The sequence below is a fragment of the Zalophus californianus genome, chromosome 5 (assembly GCF_009762305.2).
Source record: "Zalophus californianus isolate mZalCal1 chromosome 5, mZalCal1.pri.v2, whole genome shotgun sequence".
Classification (NCBI taxonomy): Eukaryota; Metazoa; Chordata; class Mammalia; order Carnivora; family Otariidae; genus Zalophus; species Zalophus californianus.
The window spans coordinates 75,388,584-75,408,662 of record NC_045599.1 but is presented as its reverse complement, the minus strand read 5'-3'; the positions used below and the strand labels follow the sequence as shown (position 1 = coordinate 75,408,662).

The 20,079-nt window shown below is 34.1% G+C and overlaps 1 long non-coding RNA gene across 2 annotated transcripts in view; it reads left to right on the top strand.

The window, feature by feature from the left end:
• LOC113929252 overlaps nt 1-20,079 on the top strand; it is an 82,269-nt gene that overhangs the window by 53,176 nt on the left and 9,014 nt on the right. For both annotated transcript variants that reach the window (XR_003522138.2, XR_003522139.2), the window contains exon 4: nt 2,542-2,674. This is a non-coding gene — a long non-coding RNA (uncharacterized LOC113929252). The remainder of the gene's footprint in view (nt 1-2,541; nt 2,675-20,079) is intronic.

The window sequence follows — 20,079 nt, the reverse complement described above, 5'->3', positions numbered from 1 at the left end:
GTAATAGTGCCTGGCAAATTATAGATATTCAATAACAATTTTTATTAAATGAATAAAACTTGTCATCTATGTAACTTTTTTGAGAAAAATTTACTTGTAATTACTAAGACTATTTTAATGATATTCTTTCATTTATACTGTACATCTCTCCAGAAGAATATTCCTAAGCTTTTGTTTTGTTTCCCTGCATTCTTTCTGATAACACTACTCACCTGTATCAGTTCCGGGGGACTTTATAAAAAGGTAACATACTGCTAAGATCTGAATGTTTGTGCCCTCATGAGTGAGATTAGTGCTCTTTATAAAAGCAATCCCAGTTGAGTACCTTACATGAACCAGGAAGCAGGTCTTCTTCACCAGACACTGAATATGTTGGCACTTAGATCTTAGACTTTCCAGCCTCCAGAACTGTGAGAAATAAATTTCCGTTGTTTATAAAACTATCCAGTCTATGGTATTTTGTTAGAGAGGGCCAAATAGACTAAAACCAGTGAAGATGGGGGAGAGTATTTTCAATGAGTCAACTATAGCATTTATAAATATATCTTTAGGTTTTGAGTGTGTGAAAGATCTATGACTACAGGTTCATTTTTTGACTAGATGTTTTTATATTTCTAAAAGCAATTACTATTGATAAAAAGTTTTATTTTTAATTTGAATGATAGCCTAATTTTAATGAAATACATTTTACAAATAAAATTTAAGTATATCCCTACATTAAAAGTCTCCAAGGGCTAAAGCTATTTTGTGAAATTTTTAGGTGGCTTTACCACTGAGTCATTTGAAATGTGTTTTTTTTTTTCTTATAGGGCTCTTTCTCATTGGACCTAAAGTATTACATGTTTATTTGAATAAAATAAATGCAGTGTTTCATGGCTATGATTCAATCTTAGATTTCTACCCAGTGTAAAAACATTATATATAAATCAATTTACTATGGGTTATTTATTATGACGAAATGCTTCGGCACCATAGTTATTATATCTCTAATACACCCTGATGTTTTTCAAAGTTATGAAATGAGACCATGTAATGCCCAAAATATACATTTCAATGTCAGTTTGACAAATGACAATTTACGGGATGCCAATGATTTGCCTCTCTCCCTCAATTCTCTGTGTGCACACATACACATACACACACACATGCACACACACACACAAGTTACATATAGTTACCCATATATACCAGTGTCTAGATAGTCCTAGACTTAGAAAGGATGCTTGCTGGCTCCCTTATAAAAAGAAATCCACTACCACATAAAGAGCGGTAGCTAGAGTTTCTAGTTCAAGCTGTTGTCTGCTGAGATTACTTATTCTAACCCCAAAGGATATGGGTTTGATTTCATTCAGAAGGTACAGACATCCTTATATATAATAACAGAAGTGGGATACATATTCAGGGAAGAATCTTGCCAGGTACTCCAAGTTAAAGGTAATTAAAACCAATTATACAACCAGAATATTTAATTGGCTATATTTATTTCTCTTGTTATTCCTAGACCTTTGGTGAACTCCTATTTAAATGTTCCAGCTACTCTGCCTACATAAAGACTTTCCCACTGTGGTAAACAATGGGACTCACTAGCATCCATTCTGCTGACTCAAAGATGAGCAGTTTTAAATCAATTTGGGCCAATGGCATGCATGAACAGGATTTTACAGACCTTTTGGGAAAGAGATGCTACTCTTTCTCTTGCTGGACACTAATGAGGAAGCATCTAGACTCAATGGCCAATGGTAGCAATCTTGCAACCAAAAGGCAGAGTGCCCATCCTAATAAGAAGTTGACCCTGAGGTGACAAAGTAAAGAAAAAGGATTAACCTCGATACTTGAAATGACTTATTTTAACTACTAATCACATCATGTGTGGAGCCTTCCCAATTTGTGGACACTCCATTAAATGGAAAAAAAAAGTCCTTATTTTTAACCACTTTGAAATTTGCAGTTTTTACTTACTTTCAACCTCAAACATGTTAATGATATACAAACCACAGAGGATATAAGGAGCAGCAATGGTTCTCTTATAGGCTATGCAAAGATCTAGTGCTGTCTCCCCTCAATCACCTAAGTCACAGTGTAAGCAATGATGTCCACAGTGACACAAAGAACAAATCCTGAAGTAATCAAGAAAAAAACAATTTTTTGCAGAATGTAATTTCACTGGATTCTATTTTTTAACCCATAGGTCCAACAACTTTAATTTTTAAACAAGGGTGTATTTGATATTGAAAGAAAACAATGTTTGATTTTATAAGCACATGTTTAGCTCTGATGGTACCAGTGGGTTAGAGATCCCCAGGGGCAAGAAGCTAGTTTCATCCAAGAGGGCCAGGCTGCTGATTCATTCTTTTGCTCCTAGCTAAAATATCAAAGGGTAAACAACAGAGAGAGATTTTTAATCACGTGTGAGTGCACACGTGTGCATGCGTGGTGTGTGTCTGTGTTTTAGTATCAGTACACAGATGGAGAGAGAAGGTGGGAAACAGGAAGCCTAACTGTCTCTGATGTTCATATATTGTTGTTCTTTCTCTTACTTAGGGAAGTGTCAGTGCTGAGAAGCAAATATTCAACTCAGCAACACAGTGACCCTTCACAAGTAGCTGGAATGAACACAAAGAAAAAAAGATTCCAAAAGACTTTTTTTTGGCCCTTGATGCCAAAAAAAGTTTAGGTAAAGTTCAAATTTATAACCTCACTCAATAAGTTCCTTAAAAAGAAATCGTGTGATGAATATGTACCCTAAAGTAGAACTGATGGTAACAATTTTGAATGCTTCAACTATTTTTATGGTTCCACTTGTAGGAATGTTGATTGCACCTGAAATCAGACTAAAGAACCTGCTTCTAATTGGGAGAATATTTTCAACAGAATTCAATAGGTCTTAGAGGTCCAGGCAAATAACTTGATACTCTTTTTGTTGGGATATCTAATAGAGTCTTAAAGGGGGACTTTACTGCAAAAAATAAAGCCTACCAAATAAAGTTCTAAGTAAGAATTCAAAATACTGCTTAAAATGAATCCTTTTATTTGGACCACACATACTCCTTTTCCTTCTTTTTTTTTTTTTTTTAAATTTTTTTATTGTTATGTTAATCACCATATATTACATCATTAGTTTTTGGTGCAGTGTTCCATGATTCATTGTTTGTTCATAACACCCAGTGCTCCATGCAGAACGTGCCCTCCTCAATGCCCATCACCAGGCTAACCCATCCCCCTACCCCCCTCCCCTCTAGAACCCTCAGTTTGTTTTTCAGAGTCCATCATCTCTCATGGTTCGTCTCCCCCTCTGACATACTCCCCTTTTCTTCCTCTCCTGTTATCTTCTTCTTTTTCTTTTTTCTTAAAATATGTTGCGTTATTTGTTTCAGAAGTACAGATCTGTGATTCAACAGTCTTGCACAATTCACAGTGCTCACCGTAGCACATACCCTCCCCAATATCTATCACCCAGCCACCCCATCCCTCCCACCCCCAACCACTCCAGTAACACTCAGTTTCTTTCCTGAGATTAAGAATTCCTCATATCAGTGAGGACATGTGATACATGTCTTTCTCTGATTGACTTATTTCACTCAGCATAACACCCTCCAGTTCCATCCACGTCGTTGCAAATGGCAAGATCTCATTCCTTTTGATGGCTGCATAATATTCCTTCTTTTGAAGCAGCTTTACTCATGTATGTCATTCAGGATAGGCAAGAGAAAGCAAGAAGAGCAATGCTGGTGTCTAGGTCAGCCAAGGGGGGCGGCTCATCAAGGCACACTGCATGTATAACTTAACCCTGATCCTGAGTATCAACAGCTCCATTTTCAGCTTGCTCCTACAGTCAATGCTTTTTTTTCAACTATGTATGTTAGGGAAAACATTGTCTACAGCTAGTTCTAGAGACTGTAATATGAAATGTAATGTTTTTCTATCAAGTAATTAGCAAAAAAAAACAAAAAAAGAATAACCAAATAATATAGACAAACACACTGACAAAAATTTGAAGGGAGATCACAAAACCTGAAATACCTGCAAATGTTTCCATTTTGGCAGAGCCCAAAAGAGAGAAAGAAATAAAGAAAATGCTGATGTTCTGAGAAGTCATTGGCTTCCCTCTAATCCCCAAGATTTAGTTAAAATAAACTCACACTATAGTAAATAGCCTGACACCCCTGCATGCAATTTTAAGAGTCTGATCTTATTTTAGTTCATGCATTTATCATTCTTTGTCTACCTACTATTACAAAGTTTCCTAATGGTCTAGCTGCCTCCCATCTCCCATTTTCCAAGTCCATACACTATAATGCTCAGAAAATCTAAAACGCTTATTACTCACTTTCTTTAAAAACTGAAATGACTAATCACTGAGAAAACAAACCCAAGCCCTTTACAGGCAGGAACATGTTAATATCTTCCCTTCCCTAACTTCTCCAGCTTCATTTCCTACCACTCCTTTGTTGTACTTAATATTTTGTAACTTCCCAACTAACTGCAGATCTCCACGTTTGACCATCTTTCATGTCTCTTAACATTGCTGGCCATGCCCAACCAATAATTGGCCCTAATATTCCTGATCAAGTACTCTTGGATACTTCTATAGGTGCTTCAAAACCCATAAATGTGTCATCATTTCTCTGATACACTCTTTAGCAAATCCTGGAAGATTTAAGCATCTCTCAGACAGAAAATTGAAACAACTAATATTTACGACATTTATAACCTATAAAACTTATTATATGTGTTAAACACTAGGTTACATATAACATTTACATGTTAAACATAAAAGTCATATTTCAATGTAAAAAGAAGTCTATTATCATTAGGCTATCATTAGAGTTAATTATATACACTATTAAGATGACTGAAATAAAGCTATTAATTTTTATGGTTTTACTCTACCTTGTCCAGTTCATCATCATATAAAGACACTTGCTTGAATCCTAACACACTGTATACAGTGATAAACCTATCAATTATTTATATCAGAGTAACAGAATATCAGATTCTTGAGATCTTCAAGATCTCATGATCCTATGATCCCTTCTTGCACTGAGGTCCAAAATATGATACAAAATACTCAAGATACGATGGTTAATAAAGACAAAGCCAGCAATGGATTTCTTATTTTCCAAATCCTATTATGTCTCACTCATCTGGGGTCTGGGATATACCTCAACATACAACCCTCCTCCAAATGCCATCTTAGACCATATTATCTAGCTCCTTATTCCTAAACTTTTCTTAAATCCTCCTTAGCTTTGTTTCAGTGAGGAAAGTCTAGCTTACAACTTTGTCTTAAGTGAATGCAATAGTACTTATTACAAGTGTTTCAGCATATGTAAGAATGTATAAAGATTTTCTCCAGTATATTCTCTGTTTTTCTTTTTGATGAAAGATTATCTCCACAGCATTTTGGCAACTTCATAGTCATCTTAAACTCAAGACTCATCTGTCACAAACAGAACTAGAATCATACATAAGAGTTTTGAGAAATGAATGCACTGAGTTTTTCTGTTTCTGGCAATGTGCATGTGGGGTGTGGGTTTGTGTGTATGCTCAGTCTTTGAATTAGAAATACTTACAAATCACATTTTTTAAGGTGTAAAATGAGATACTTCTTCTGACCCCCAGTCTACTCAGCTCCCATTCTCAGAAGCAACTACATATTTAAGGATATTCTTCCAGAGATCTCATGCATATTTACACATGCATACACATAAACACAACGGTTTCACTATCATAGTGTTTATATAATACAGTGCCATTCTTCACTTTGCTATTTTTACTCAATATATCTTGGTGGTCTTTCAATAATAGTACATCAAGAGTCATTTTATTCATTTTTCATTACTGCACAGTATTCCATACAATATGGCAATACCATAACTTACTTAAAGCAGTCCATAACTTATGAACAATTAGGTCATTTATAATCTTTCATTATCCCAATGAATAAACTTGTTTAATTTCATGCCATGTATGTATAAGTAGGTCTATAAATTTTCAGACACTGAATAACTAAGTTAAAGGGTATAAGCACTAGTAATTTTGATAATGCCAAACTTCCATCTGTGGGAGTCACACAGTCTTGTATTATCATACAAGTGAAAATGCTTGGTTCTTCACAAGCCCTTAACACATTTTGTTATCAAACTTCCATGATTTTGCCTATTTTATATATGAACATATGTTAATTTAGTCTTCTTAGATGGCCTTTATCTTTATTAAGAATAAAGTTGAAATTTTTTTTCAGATTTTAAAGAAGTTTTTTTCTATGAACTATCATTCTGCTGTTGGGTGGTTGTTTTCTTATTTTTATTTCTGCTGAGTTGTTGATGTTAAGGAAATTAATACTCTTTCTGCTGGTATGACTTGCAAATGATTTCTTATTTTTGTTATGTGTATTTTGTTTTGTTTTGTTTTATTATGTTATGTTAATCACCATACATTACATCATTAGTTTTTGATGTAGTGTTCCATGATTCATTGTTTGCGTATAACACCCAGTATTACGTGTATTTTGAATTCACAGTTCTACCAGACAAAAATTTTTATTTGTATATAATAGAATTTATCAGTATTTTTTTTTGTTTTCTGAATTTTGTATTTCTAGAGAAGATTTTCCTAAATCAAATATATTTACTCCATGGTTTCTTCTGGTATTTTTATGGTGTCATATTTTAAAGTAAATATTTGATCCATTTATAATTTATTCTGATGTAAGGTATGGGACAATTTTTTTTTCCCAGATGGCCACTGACCCATCCTAACATGACTACTTTTCCATACTGATGTGACTATTCTTGTGAGAGATATAAGAATGGAAATAGGTATTATTTCCAATATTTGCCAATCTGTGGATTATTTTACTTGCAAGGATTTGTCTTTTCCAGTTCTCTCAGGCTAGAAAATCAACTGAGAGACTACTTAATAGAAATGCAGGGAAAATGTTGTTTATGTGGATGCACTGTCCATTAGATCTCAGCAGCCATATCCAGGTCTACATCCAGTGTTGGGAGCACTAGTGTACTTTATAGTTATAAAAACAAGGAAATCAACAAAGTAAACCAAAAACATCCCACAACATCAGTTTTGTGTTAGTATTGTCAGTTAAATTTTGTTTTTTTCTCAAAGGCATGGTCTAAATATTTACATAAACACAAACTTAAAAAAAAAACTGTCCAATTATCATTCTGTTTAAAACCTGTAACTGCCAAAACCACCATAATAGTGAATTAAAAAACTAATCTTGAAGCAATAAGTCTTTTGGAAAGCATAGGATTTACATTACACTGAAACAAAACCAACAAGAAAAATTCAATGTTTGTACACAACTACAACTAAAATAATTGAAAGGTTAATAGAATAACAATGAAAGGCGCTTCTTGATTAGAAGACATTTTCATTCCCTGCAATAAATAAGGGTAAAAATACAATGTTTAAGTTGTGCAAGTTAGCTATTTTAACAGCAAGTGAGGGAATGCTAAATGCTTCCTGTTTTTAGAATCTTTCAATATGGAATTCACAAACCCAAAATCACGGAGCTGGAAAGGCTTTTGTAGATTTTTTAACTCCTTTGAATCATTTCAAGATTCAGGCAGCCTGATCTGGCGACCAGGGATAGAAATGTGCAATTAGCAAAGAGTAGTCTACCATCATAATGAATAAAATGGCAAAGAACAGAAGTTTTAGAAGTTAATAGGTTACTGCTAAAGTAAGCTCTGTTTAAGAAAATGTGTATATCATCATATTATTCATGGTCTCTTGGTATGCTGCCATTTGAAATCATTAAGTATTTCTTCTTTTAACTAAAGAGAAAGGATAATAAAGCAGAATTTCTGTAACTGCTTTCTTACTACAGAGATCACTTTGGAAATTGATTTCTAGCAGAAACACAAATTTATATATTCCTGAAACAGTCTAAGTGAAGACAAGTGGTTTTCCTCTTCTGATGGCTACTTCATGTTCATAGAATCAGAAGAACTAGAAAGGTGATTTTTCATCTTGCAGCATTTCAGATTAAACAAGTAAATCAGTACCTTTGTGCTGTTGATTTTCTGATGGACTCAAATGCATCTTGAATCTGTACCACATTGATTTTTAAAATAGTAAAAATATTTTTACCAGGACTATCCAAAGCTTGCACTTTAAGGTTTACATACAAGAAAAGAACATCTGCAGGAGATGGAGAAAAACACTTAGTCTCCAGAGACTAAGTCTGTGACTGACAGCAGAGCGCTACCAAAACACAGAATCTACTTAGCTTTTTTGTGAGGCTTTAAGAGAGCTCAGATGTAAATGAGTTTGGAGGTCTGTGTGTAGAAGTAATGAAGCATGGCTTTATCTTGTTTGGTATTCTTCCTTTAAAAAAAGATTAGTCAGCTGGGAAATATCAGATACTGTTTTCTATATTAATAATATACTCTCCATATTTTACTTAATATGTGAGTATCTTCATTTGGCAACACTAAGTAAAATGTCTGGCACATAATAACCCCTAAATGTTCAAAAGTCAAGAAAATACTTTACTATAAGATTTAATTTTATGGATTTTATTTATTTTCATTCATTTTAAATATGGTCCTCATACATGTCAGGTTTTTCAAGCAAAGTCTTAATGGCTTAAATATGGTACAATCACATACTTCCAATCACTGAAGAGAACCAAAGAATTAGAATTCTCTAGAGACCACTTATAGTCTGGTCCTTTTTTGTAGAGGATCATAAAAGAAATCAAGATGCTAAAATTCTTAAGACTGTGAAGCCTACACATAATGGCAATCATGCAATAACATGACTAAATAAAGATCCATATAAAAAAGTAATTTATCTACCTGCCACTGAATTTGCCTTTTGGATGCTGGCAGCTTGGATGGAGATTATAGAAGAAAAAGGCAGTCAGAGGGAAGAAAGTTTGGCAAATTAGGGGACTCAGCCACACTGATTTTCAGATGAAGAAACAGAACAAGTGCTAGAATAAGTCAACAGGATATTGGCCAAAAAAACTTCGACACAAACAAAGCACGGGAGTAAAGACAAATGACAGAGCAGTAACTGTTCAGGAAAGACCAGTTAGACAGAAAGCCCCTCCTCTTGGACTTATGCCAGCTGGCATGGACAGTGTTTTCTTGTTATATGCGTATGTATGTGACATACATATGGGCAAGCTGAAAGGCTGTGACCAAGAGATGGTATGCTAAGTGGAGGCAGCAAGAAGAGTTGTTCAGTAAAGGTCTACGAACACATCTAAAAACCAGGTGATATGAAAGTGACTTGGGTCTCTTCAGTATCATTAGGTAACCCTTCTGGGAAGCAGGTGGAATTCACAGTCTGCAACTATTTTCCATTGCGCTTAAGCTGCATAACCATGTGTATCCCTTTCCTCAAAGATAAAATATACACAGTTAAGAGAAAATGAAACACCTAAAAAAATCCTTTGATCAGAGTCTCATTGTTGGGAGATTGTAACAACTTGCTTTCTATGTTTCCATGAGATAATAATACCCTGCCACTTAGGCTCCAACTGAGGCAAGAAGATAATGATTTCATGTCACATGAAATCAGATTCATTGAACTTCATGATGTCACCACAGCCGCACAAATTCAGAAGTTCTAAACAAGTGGTTCTAACATGGTACCCCCAAAAGCAGTTGCCTCAAGGCTTTGCAGTGGGCCATAGAAAACCCTTTTATCTACCCATAAAAATCAAATGAACCATGCAAGAACCTTCCAAGGAATTTCACTTTGACAGAGTTGAAAGAAAGCATCATGCATAATATCCAAATTGTGCTTAACAGTGCTTTGGATTGGGAATACAACAAAATTAGACCTACACAGGAGAACAAAGAAATTCTTAATTTTGGAAGGCCCTAAATCAACAGTTCTCCACTGTGGAAGGCACTGGAAAGAAGTTTCAAAGGTCACATGCTGATGATCCCTCCCCGTTTGCCTTCTTTTTCACATTCACTTTCATAGCCATTATCCAACACCATTATAATAAGAGAAGAAGAAAACATCCAGGAAAAAAAAAAGTCATTTTTAAAATCCTGGTCAGTGAACAGTAGATTTACAACATGGATTTCAATTATGAGAAATACTCCTTAAGATACATTCTTTGAGCAGGGATTCAAATTCCCTCCCAACATTTAAAAGCATGTAATGTTTTCTGTTGGTGAGCAGTGCTGGAAAAGAGCCTGACAAGTTAATGATGACTGAGTAATGGATGCAGGCACATATCCACACCGTCTGCATCTTCTCTCCAGACCACAAGGTAAAAGGTCCTTCCCAGCCCAAGACTCAGCCTTTCTCAGCTGATCTGATACTTTGTTCTTCCTTTTTCCTTTCCTAATCTTTTCAAGATTGCTACTGGCTTTCTCTATAGATTAGAATTATTTCCAAATCTTTTACATCCTTAAAAAACAAACAAAAATCCCTGTTACTATGTGTCACCGTAGCTCCTTAAATTTTCCTCTTCTTTCCTTCACTTGTAAGTCTCCTGAGAGACTTCTACCCTCTATCTGCTCTTTTTTGCCTCTCCTTTATTGTTCAAACTATTATAATTAGGTTTCTATCCCTAAAACCCTGTTTAAGAATACAACAAATATCTCCCTAATGTCAGTACCAACAAACTCACTGACTCTCCTTATTTGACCCCTCTGCTATATCTAATATTATCTCCCACTTATTTTTCATAAATTTCTATTCTATTATCTTCTCCTGAAAGGTCCTACCAGTGACTCCCTACAGACTGAGTTTATAAAATACCTACTACAAAATACAAGAGTGAGATTAAAAACACAAATTTCATCCCTGACCCTCAACCTGTGGTCATGCTAAAGAATGGACAGGTCAAAATACGGCAAAACATCCAAATATGCCAACCCATTTTATACCTGTACTTGAAATACCCTTTCTCACTTGTCAGCTGCACAGGTTTGGGAAGGTAAATATATGACCTCCCTCATTCCCATCTGAATTGGGAAATCATTTGAGAAACAGATATAATAGCCAGGCAGATGAACAAATATATTTATTCCTGATGATGTTCATTCTAGACAAGTGGTTTAGTTTGACAGCAATGGCAGGCTTTCTCCCCCTATATTAGTTATATTACTGGTACAGGAGAGTCATCTGAGCCCACAGTCTGAGAAGAAGCACCTGAGCTCTAAACTTCCATCATAGGGAAGAAGTATTTATAGCTCCTGGCACACTGTGTATTCAGTTATTTATTGAATTAATGAATATATTAATTTTAAATGGTCTATCATTCCCTTTATGGTAGAGTACACAGATTAAAGATATCATTTTCTTCAAAGGATTGATAAATTTGCTTTATGTCTTTAAAAAGTCCTTCATTTACACCAAATTTGTAAATTGTGATTGCTCTTATGGAAATTAAGTTCTGCTAATAAAGCATTTAACAAGAGAATAAAATTTTAAAACAAAATCACAGTAAGATGTATCTATCATTCAAGTTGCAATGACAACTAGATGGCACAATCAAATTAGTATCACTCAAGGAGAGTTTACTTACAAAAGGACTTTTCACTAAGGGAACAGAGGATAAACCTGGGGCTACCAGCAGCCAAGCTGTTAACCACCTCTAGGCCTAAATGGATGACTTGAAAGGAGAGAGGTTTCCAGGACCAGGCAGGATAGTCACATAGAACATTTGGAGAATGTTCTCCAATTGTTCCAAATTTGGAACACATTTGGAGAAAAGTGATAACCTGCAGATACATGACACAGAGGGCCTCCAAGAAGAAGCCAAGGGAATAAATACCCCAACCTCACTCTTCAACCTCACTTTGGTCGCCTGCCACCCCATGAACCAAATCCAACCAAAGCTAAAAGCCTTGTTGATGTCTTCCCTTCAGTTCAGCCTCGCAGAGCAGTGAGTAAGATGAAGGGTGGAAAGTCCATCTAGCAGAGCAAAAACGATATCCAGCATAGCACAATGTAAAAAATTCCCAGGAAAAATTATAAAAACAACAGTTAACTTTGTTTTTCCATATAAATATACTATAACAAATAAGTAATTCATAACTCATCCAGAGTAATGTCACCCATTTTCAACTATTTCTTGAGCAAAAAAAAAAAAAAAAAAAACACTGTCAGTGATAGAAAAATGAATGAGATGGGATCCCTCCTTCCAAGTAACTTACTAACAAAAGACCAATATGTTACAATTTAGCAAATGTTATAACAAATTAGTGGATAAGTCATTCCATGCCCAAATTTTTAAGTCCACTTGAATTTATTATGTTACCTGCCTAAACTAATTCATATACTTCCAATTTATAGCACCCATTCCTGTACACCAGAATACTCTGACTTAATTCTGAAAATATTTGGTCATATTTAAATAATATACAATATTTCATAAGTAACAAAACTAATTACCCAACAACTGGCAAAACTAGAGAAAAAGGGCCAATAAAAAAAATCACAAACTTAATTTACTAGTAGGAAGATAAAAAGAAACATTAAAATTTGTTTTGTATTTCCATAAACATCACTTATACATGAAATAAATATAAAATTTAAACATTTTAATGTCTGTTAGCTTATAAACAAAACAGCAAGAAAACAAAAATCATTTAAAATGTTTAATGTACTCATGTACATATTCCATTATATCTAGTAATAAAATACTTACCAAAAATGTAAATAAAACAGAACATTAAATAAAGCTCTATATAAAGACATAAAGCATATTGTCTGAGTATTTCATGTTAAAATAATATAATTAATAACCTGTTACATTTTCTCAAAATGCAATTAATTTGAGGAAGCCACTGTCTGGTTCTCAGAAATAGCCTGTAAATTATATCCAGTCCTGCTAATGTCAAGGAAGTTGCCTTATGTAAGTATTTGTTTCAACTTTGCTTTCAGAAAAAAGTAATAAAGCAAACAAAATAGAATTCCAGTGACAAAAATGAGTTATAAAGTAAGTTAAACTACAGAGGATCAAGGAAAATTATCTGGACAGAGAAGTATGAACAAAATTCTCAATATTGCTATTGATCTCCTGTCTTTCATAATCCCTTAAGCTAAGTGTGTTTAAGATTCTAAGATCAGAACAATGAAGGGCAGACATTCATGGAAACTTGAGTTCTATATTAATGTTATAAATTGCTAATTCAGAGTATACTCTCCCTCAAAAAATATGTTAGTATGTGTTAGTCTAGTACTATTGTGGTGCTTGACCTCTCTATAACTGACAGCTTTCACCGTAACAACCCACTTCAGATCCTTGCTGTCCTCTTGAATGAAACCAACTCTTGAGAATTAAATGCACTTGAGAGGAAATGTGGGACAAACATACCATTTTTAGAATAATTTATATGTTGTTTATGATGATATTTGAAATTCCTTATTCTTCTGGACATTAAAATTCTTTCAAAAATACATAATAGCCATAGTTACAATAATCTAATAAATGACTTGTCAAGTAACAATGCTTACTGAAGATTGAAATGGTGAAGTAGAGAGAGGTCCATTAGTACACGATCTTGAATAATAGAAATTTTATTTGATTCAGAAATTGAAGATATTATGCATAAATATAAAGAGTCATAGCAAATATTTAAAGACTTGTAATGTGTGCATGCTTGTTTGTATGTACACATACATGTAGGTATAAGGTAATACTAATATGAACAAGAACTCACTTAACAATCATTTAATGGAGCCCCCTTTTCATACTACACACTATGCTAGACAGGTACTAGCAAACTGAACAGTAAATTCAACAGTCAAGGGTCTCGACTTCTTGGAATTCTCACTCCAGTAGGGAATACTGATGAATAAAAAGTAATTATGTCAGCATCACCTGCTAAGTGCTATGATGCAGTATGTTTGGCTCCTATAGCAGCAACAATTGGGAGAGTCACCAAAACTGGGCTTGGGATGCCCAAGTAAAACTTCTTGGCAAAGTGCAGTGGAGCTCATCCCTAAAACTCACATAGGAATTAGGTAAAAAGCAAAGCAAGATGTTTTTTGAGGCTGAGGGAACAGAACATGCCAAGGTCCTAGGACATAAGAATATGGTATTTGCTTGGATTTCAAAGCATTTTAGCCTGAATATAGCTTCAACTTTGCAGAGTGTGTAGTAGGAAAATGAGAGTAGAAGGTTATGCAGGTAAGCAGGGCCAGGTCCAGTCGGCCCTGTGTCTGTTGAGGCTCCATATATAGTAAGGAAAGGAGAGTGGAGAAAGCTTGCAACAGAGATAGTGGTAAGATACATGAGAAAGCCATGTCCTCTGGAGCTTCAGCACTTCACCTATAAGGAGATAGTGGGAGTTTGAGTCAATGATGTCTAGGAACATTATCTGCTCTGACACTGAATCCATGAACCAGTAAAATCTGGCAATAAAACCAATCTGTGAGGCAAAGAAATATCCCTATAAGAACAAGAATCTGATTATGAATGAGCTCTTCACAGATATGTCAAATCAAATTTTCAAACATAGCAAACAACATCCTTTAGCCACATGAGGTCCTCCTCCTAAACAAATTCACCAAGAACAGAAATCCAAGGGGATATCTTTTAGCCCCATAAATATTACAGTACACTTGAACAAACACAAGCTCCAGGCAATCACTGCAGCCTTAGGGACTGAGGTAAAGAAATAAAGAGCTTAGATGACTGCATTTTTATCGTTGTTTTTGTAACATTGCCTTATAAATTACTTCCAGGGTTAAACTGAACACTAAGACTTTTCAACAAATGGTTGAGGGAATGGCTTTAAGTTGAGAAAAAAAAATCAGGTGAGGTGTAAAATTATACTGGCAAATTTAATCCCTTTGCTATTACACGGCTTGGGTATTTATGAAGCATACAGAATAAATGGATAAAATGGCTTTTATGGCAAATGCATTCAGATACCATGTTGCAAATATGTTTCTGTTACAATGGTAGAGGTCCCAAAACTCCATGTGGAAAAACTGGTGGTTTGAGAATCAGGAAATACTAGTTCTAGCTATATTTTTGCAGCATGCCAGATGTGTGGCACTGGACAAGTCACTTGGCCTGAGGATTAGTCTCTTCAGCTATAAAAGAATGAAAATACATATAGCACTGGCATCAACTTCTTCATAGCCATGTGAATGAGCTTCCCCTAGGACCATGGATGCTAAAGCAGTTTGTAAAGCCTTAAGTACTTTAGAAATCCAATAGATTATCGTAGACACTCTACACTTACATCTGAACAACACAGAAGGTGTTTCCATTTCTGGTTGAACCATAGCTTAAGAATGGCATGTGCTATCACAGGGAATATATAGGAAGAAAACACTAAAACTGGGTATAGTCCTCATAGTTCTTAGAATACTCAGAGCAAAATGGTTTCCCTTTTATACACTTGAGCATGGTCCACGCACCTAATTCCAAATAGTAACTCTGAAATGTACAACTGACCCTATGGGGATGCTTTGAGCTCACGTCCCCATTTTCTACTATCACCGGCATCTCTCTCAGCTAATAGCCCTGGGTACACTAATCAGCACCCAATACCCAGAAGCCCTTGAAAATTGTAAATTGTATAAAGGGAATTTTTGACCACATGCACTTGAAAAAATATCAAGTCATTTCAAGACTCAGGAATGTCTAAATATTTTAAGCCAAAGCTATTGTGCAGGTAGCAACATAGATTTTATATCTCTGAATAACCCCTGAAAAATATAATAAAAATAGGTAACAAGATATCAAAACCAAAAACTCATGGATAAATTTATACTTGGTAACAAAGTATCTCTATCTCCAAAATAGAAGCAAGTAACCAACTGCTAACAGCCACAAGACCTATCTGGTACCATTGACATAGGAGGGGAAAAAAAGTCAAATCAAAGAACCTGGAAATGACCTGAAAACAGGAGGACACCATAATGTACACCATATTGGTATTTGCTGGAAAGCTCAGTGGCTAATGTGAGAACAGCTGACCATGGGGATGATTAGGTCTAAACCAGTAACTGATAGACACAGAGGCAAAGCTCAGTCTAAAAATGGCTCAAGCAGTATGAGCACTTCTGAACTCTCACCACTAACCATCCAAGAGCTCTCTTCCAAACAGGATCATGCAGGAGAGACAATTGGGAGTAGATTCAGAAATTAACTGGATAGGGACAACAGAGACATAAAAGTAGAAAAGGCAAACAGCCAGGAAATGTCAGAAAGCTAACCACCATATTTTAAAACATGCCACAAAAACAGGAGATGGAGACCCAGTAAAATTTTAAAAACTATATTGAACTACATATATTTCCTTCTTAAAGTTCATTGAAATCAGTTTTGCATAAATATGATTGATAGAAAAAGATCATGGTGAAATCCTGTAAAAAGTAATTAAAAGGACAAAGATTAAGTAACCACCTTCAGAAAGAAAAGTCCACAAAACAAAACTATTTCAAAACAAGCTACAAGTATCAAGTAAATGATACAAGACATAAAAAAACAAATCACAATTAGAAACACTACAGTAAATTGACAGAATTTAGAATATACTGATTCAAAAGAAAAATAATTTAAGAAACCTAGATTAAACTAGAAAGACAAAAACAAAAACAATGTCTTAAGATAAAAGCTAAAAAGAAAATTTTTCAATAAAAGAAGTAAAAGAGTTAAAGGATATGAAACAAGTGACAAATATTGAAGATAGACAAAAAGTATGCAATATATAAATGATAAGAGTTTCTGAAAAGGAAAACTAAAGTAAAACAGGAAAAAATACTAAAAATTGAAATTCAGGAAAAAATTCCTAAAAGTATCAATGATCTAAAATTACATATTGAATAAGTACACCAAATAATTGACCAGCAAGATAACACCAAAATGTATTCTAGTAAAACTGTTCAACTTTAAATACAAAGAAAAAGTCTGTAGACAATCTAGACAAAAAGAACAAGTAATTTATAAGGGAAAGAAAAATAATCAACATTTTTCAACATCTTTGTTTCTATGCCCTAAGAAAAGAGGGTAACATATTTAAGAAAAACAAGGAAAGAAATTATATGACAAAGATTTTATAACCAGAAAAATTGGATTTCAATTACAAAGGGCACAGAAAAAATCTTACCAACTCACATACAAGGCAAGGACTCACATACTATTGTTCTCGTGAACTTCTTCTGAGGACTCTTTTACAGAATAAAATTGTCAGCCAAAATAACTAAATAGCTTTTAAAATAAATTCTCAAGGTCAACTGTAGAACTAATGCTAAATGGGGATTAAGAGGAAGGGACTATAATAAAAATGACCGTGCTCTGACAATGTAGATATGGTACACTTATTTTTATAAAGAGGGAAGGATATGGGGAGAATAATGCAAAAATAAAATTGATTCAATGTATTGTTGTTATTCTGAATCTGTTTTATGTATAATAAGTGATAAAGCAAATGAGTTTTTTAGAGATATTCTTTCTTCTTGTCCTCGAAAACCAGTATTCTCACTGGAAAAAAGAAAATACAGAAGCAACAGAAAAATTGAAGTACAAACACTATAATCCTGAATTTAAATTGAAAGTATTTGATATTAACTTTCTCAATTATTTTATCTTTAAATAGAAAACTAGATACCGGTCTCTTCATTAAAAAGGCATAGAATAATGTCCAATACAGCAGTAATAAGCATTCCTAGTGCCCAGAATATAGCCTTGAATTATAGTTTTTCCAGGTCTTGAACAGGAAAACTGTGAGATAATCCTAGAACATCTTGTTCAATCCTACAGCAAGAAAATGGTCAAAAACATGTTCAAAGACCTCAACAAGAGACTCCCATTGCACAAAACTTGAGTTTCTGGAAGGATAAGAATGAAACTAATAAAACATATTTAAATTCATAATGACACTCTTAATAAGCTAATTATCACTTTCAAAGAATGAGAGGAAACTAACGTTTTTAAAAGTAACTATCTTAATAAAAAAAATTTTTTTAAAGTAACTATCTTAAAAACTGATAGAGCGAACCAAAAAAAAAAGTGCATTATCCTGCCTTTTTTAAGGAACCAAATAGATGAAGCTGTTTTACTTCATATTAAGGTGTTCCAAATACTCAGTTTAAAAGAAATGATAAAATTGGACTATCAGCATTTTTCAACAACAATAAATTATTAGATCTAGGCATTGAGCATCAATGGCCACTACAATCACAAAAAGAGAGACAACCAATCAATTTGTGCCTCTTAAATTAAAACAAAACCAAAAACAATACCTCACCACCAGTTATCTTGCCAAAGGGACCCAACTTGTACCTAATCAAACTTGAGGATCCAGCTACCATGTGGAAATACAGAGAACAGAAAGAAAAAAAAAAAAAAAACACAGAGTAACAATCTGAACTACACCATAAGTATGGAATCACAAGTATTTATCATGTGCAATAAAATCTACAAATCAAATAGACCAGGCTTTTCTAAGAAATTGGAAGAAAAAAGGATGAAGAATAATCTTTTGATTACCAGAGACTTAAAGGATATATTGAGTTTTTATTGTTTTTTGTTTTGTTTCTGTTTGGTTGTTTTGCTGAGCAAGACTAAGGGAGAGGGCCTAATGATACACCCATTGGTACTAAAAAAACTAAATAAATGCAAGGGAGTGATTACTGTAAAAGTCAGAATATTGGTTTTGACGGGAAAGTGGCAGGCATGAATAGGATGAGGCAAAGGAAGACTTATGGGGTGTCTGAATAAGAACTGATTTCTTAATGTGAATTGTGATTACTGGACCACTTTTAAATAATTCACTAACCTATATGTTAGTTTTATATGATTTTATCTATTACAATTTAAAAAGAATTTCAGAAATTCAACCCAGTCTTTTATAACTTCATGATTAATGGTACACTGGTAAGTTTTTTATGGAGAAAAAACACTTTAAGGTATTTCAATTACTTAATAAATGCAAGATAAGTAGCCATCTGAGAAAAACACACATTCATATGTCACTAGAAAGTAACTTATTTAAAATAAAAACTGTCCACTTCTATTTTTCCTCACTGAGTACAATATTTTGCACATGTGAAAAGAAAATCATGTGATTTTTAGCGAAGTTCAAAATTCAACTAAAGAAAAATTATACTTCTGGTTTCAAGCTTCCAGGCCTTGTAGTTGTTTGAAAACCTTCAACAAATTGCTTAATTCCTTTATGGAGCTACCCTGTCCTTCAGAGTTAGTAAGCTCAGTAAGTGACAAAGCATCCCTTAATTCAATTATTGTTTAAGTGTTTGAAAAATTCTATTGGTATTTTACACTCAAACTAGATTTTGATTCACAATCACAGTAAGAAGATATTATCACATATGCTCTCGTGAGGATTTAATTTAAAAAAAAAAAAAAACCTGTTGTGCTTTTCACCAGGTAGTAAGTTCACAACCTTATTTTCTTGTCTCAAAATACTTCCAAGAAATACAATGATACATCTAAATGGCCTAAAGTTTTCAAACATTCTTGTGTGTGGTATATCAAAACCCAATAATGCAGAAGATAATTTCTTGCAAAACTAACCTTACTCTTCATATGATCCAGCAACCATGCTCCTTGGTATTTACCTGAAGGAGTTGAAAAATTAAATCCACACAAAAACCTGCTCATGGGTGTTTATAGCAGCATTATTCACAATTGCCAAAACTTGGGAGCAATCAACATGTCTTTCAGTAAGTAAATGTATAAACTCTAGTACATCTAGGAAATAGAAGATTATTCATCACTAAAAAGAAATGAGCTATCAAGCCATGAAGACATTGAAGAAACTTAAATGCATATTACTAAGTGAAAAAAGCCAACCTGAAAAGGCTATATACTATATTATTCCAATTCTATGACATTTTGGAAAAGGCAAAACTATGAAGACAATAAAAAGATTAGTCATTGCCAGTGGTTGGGGGTGTAGGGAGGAAAATAAATAGGGAGAACATGGAGTATTTTTAGGGTAGTAAAAATTCCCTGTATGATATTATAAGGATGAATTGAAGTCATTACACATTTGTCCAAACCAAATAAAAACATATAACACCAACAGTGAACCATAATGTAAACTAGGGAGTTTGGGTGGTGGTTATGACATGTCAGTGTGTAAGTCCATCCATTGT